Here is a 3292-nt window from a genome sequence, read left to right as displayed (position 1 = left end):
AGAGACGAAGTATGGTCACTGATTATACCACATACATTTCCCAATTCAAGTATTGGGAGGATTATAGTCATATATCCATCCCAACCCAAATTGGTCCAGCATGAGAAAGCAATTCTAGCATGATCTCTTCATTCCTCTTCCATGGTTCCGAAGAGATCCAATTATGGAGAGTTTCTTTTCCAAGATAACTAACCAATTGAATTAAATTGAAAGCTTTCTAGTAAAATCAAGAGAAAAGATAGAAGAAGAAGAATGAAAGCTAATATTGATCCATCAAATTACAGCAGAGCTCCCTAACCTAATGAAAGGGGTTTAGTTGTTCATAGCTCTAGGAATCAAAAATGGCAGAAAAGAAGAATCCATGCTAGAAGTACAGAAAAGTAAATATGCAGAGAGTAGTTCTCCATGGTGCCAAAGTCTCTATCTAGTTCAAAACTACTCCTATATATACTACTCTTCATGATCTTCTAGTGAGTTCTTCAAGTCTTGGATATGGGCTTTGGACCTTGAGTTGAAGCAATTCTCATCTTTAGTGGGCCCAGCTTGCAGAGAAATATGAATTAGGCATGGGCATTTTAGTGAGATTAATCGTGGAATACATTTCTGGGTGCGAGAACGTTAGTGGCATTCACCTTTTCCACTAACGTTCCACCCTTATATTCCCACGTTATTCTCAATGTTAGAAGTCTTAACGTGACTTCTAACGTTCCTTCTCAATTCTTGGCCAACGATAATGGGACTCACTTTTCCCATTAACGTTGGCTTGTGCCCCTTTTCGCAAATGTTAATGGGAATCACTTTTCCCATTAACGTTGGTTGCCTTTTGCCTCCTACGTTAGGTCTTACGTTAGCTTAGCTAACGTAGCTCTTAACGTGGGCACCTATCACCTTTGAGAGTGTTTGTGACACTCACCCTTGTCACTAACGCTCTAATTGCCTTAATCCCCTACGTTAGAAACCACGTTAACTAAGTTAAAGTGGCTCTTAACGTAGTAATGAAGCCATCTTCCAACGTTAGTGACAAAAGTGAGTGTCACTAACGTTGGTTCTTTGAACCCCACTCCACGTTAACTTTCACATTAACAATATTAACGTGAGAGTTAACATAGGGAATGAAAATGATCCAATGTTAGTGACAAAAGTGAATGTCACTAACGTTAGCATTGTTGATCCTTGTCCACGTTAGAGTTCACGTTAACTTAGTTAACGTGACTCTTAACGTGGGGCGTTGCCTAGTTTCCCAACATTAGTGGTGTTCACTTTTACCACTAACGTTGAGGAGAAACGTTATTGGAGTTCACGTTTCTCATTAACGTGGAGTCCTATTTTCCTTCTACGTTAAGTACCACGTTAACTTAGTTAACGTGGCTCTTAACGTAGGCTATGAATGGCTTCGCAGGCGTTATTGGTGATCACTTTTCTCATTAACGTTGCAAGCCAATTGCCATCCCACGTTAGTAGTCACGTTAACTAAGTTAACATGAATGCTAACGTGATTCTTCCATGCTTCATTTATCCTGAAATCAAGCAATTAAAGTGCATCAAAGCTCTAGCCAAAATCATGAGATTATGCATCATTAAAATATCATGTAATTCTGGCAAAAATCTCTTGAAATCATGCAAAATTCATAATAGTTGCTTGAATGAAGGTGTAAGTGTATTTTCACCCAAAACTTGCCTTGTTTACTAGGAAAAATGCATGAAACTACCCTAAAATAGTAAAGAAAAGGTCAGTAAAACTGGCCTAGATGCCCTGGCCATGTTAATTATGTCAATGGCCTTGCACTCTCTTTTTGGATTCTCTTCAGTATTGCTTGGGAGAGTACTAGGAGGAGTTTCAGTGACTTTCTTACTCAGTTGGCCCACTTGTGCCTCCAAATTTCTGATGGAGGACCTTGTTTCACTCATAAAACTTAAAGTGGCCTTAGACAGATCAGAGACTAAGTTTGCTGAATTAGAGGTGCTCTGCTCATAATTCCCTGTCTGTTGCTGAGAAGATGATGGATAAGGCTTGCTATTGCTGAGCCTATTTCTTCCACCATTATTAAAGCCTTGTTGAGGCTTTTGTTGATCCTTCCATGAGAAATTTGGATGATTTCTCCATGATGAATTATAGGTATTTTCCATAAGGTTCACCCATATAATTTACCTCTGCTATTGCAGGGTTCTCAGGATCATAAGCTTCTTCTTCAGAAGATGCCTCTTTAGTACTGTTGGATGCATTTTGCCATCCATTCAGACTTTGAGAAATCATGTTGACTTGCTGAGTCAACATTTTGTTCTGAGCCAATATGGCATTCAGAGCATCAATTTCAAGAACTCTCTTCTTTTGAGGCGTCTCATTACTCACGGAATTCCTCTCAGAAGTATACATGAATTGGTTATTTACAACCATGTCAATGAGTTCTTGAGCTTCTGCAGGCATTTTCTTGAGGTCAATGGATCCACCTGCAGAGTGGTCCAGTGACATCTTAGAGAACTCAGATAGACCATAATAGAATATATCCAGAATGGTCCACTCTGAAAGCATGTCAGAAGGACACCTTTTGGTCATCTGCTTGTATCTTTCCCAAGCTTCATAGAGGGATTCACCATCTTTTTGTTTGAAGGTCTGAACATTCACTCTAAGCTTGCTCAGCTTTTGAGGAGGAAAGAACTTAGCCAAGAAGGCCGCGACCAGCTTATCCCAAGAGTCTAGGCTATCTTTAGGTTGTGAGTCCAACCATGTTCTAGCCCTGTCTCTCACAGCAAAAGGGAAAAGCATGAGCCTGTAGACTTCAGGATCTACTCCATTAGTCTTAACAGTCTCACATATCTGCAAGAACTCAGTTAAAAACTGGTAGGGATCTTCTTATGGAAGTCCATGGAACTTGCAGTTCTGTTGCATTAGAGCAACCAGTTGAGGTTTCAGCTTAAAATTGTTTGCCCCAATGGTAGGGATTGAGATGCTTCTTCCATCAAACTTGGAAGGAGGTGTAGTGTAATCACCAAGCATCCTCCTTGCATTATTATTTTCGGCTGCCATCTCCTCTTCTTTTTCGAAAATTTCTGTAAGGTTGTCTCTGGATTGTTGTAATTTAGCTTCTCTTAGTTTCCTCTTCAGAGTCCTTTCAGGTTCAGAATCTGCTTCAACGAGAATATTCTTGTCCTTGCTCCTGCTCATATGAAAAAAAAGGGAACAAAAAATAATAATAGGGATCCTCTTTACCACAGTAGAGAGATTCCTTTATGTTAGTAGAAGAAAATGGGAATAGAAGAAGGAAAAGGTAAGAATCCAAACACAAGGGTGAAG

The 3292-nt window shown here is 39.7% G+C and overlaps 1 non-coding gene across 1 annotated transcript; it reads left to right on the top strand.

The window, feature by feature from the left end:
• The first annotated feature begins 2524 nt into the window (after positions 1-2524).
• LOC130952740 (small nucleolar RNA R71) lies at positions 2525-2632 on the top strand. The gene has a single exon (XR_009074917.1). It is a non-coding gene; the product is annotated as a small nucleolar RNA R71 (small nucleolar RNA).
• The last annotated feature ends 660 nt before the right edge of the window (positions 2633-3292 follow it).

This window comes from Arachis stenosperma, chromosome 9 (assembly GCF_014773155.1).
Source record: "Arachis stenosperma cultivar V10309 chromosome 9, arast.V10309.gnm1.PFL2, whole genome shotgun sequence".
Taxonomy (NCBI): domain Eukaryota; kingdom Viridiplantae; phylum Streptophyta; class Magnoliopsida; order Fabales; family Fabaceae; genus Arachis; species Arachis stenosperma.
The sequence above is the reverse complement of the archived record's forward strand: the minus strand, read 5'-3'. Positions and strand labels throughout refer to the sequence as shown.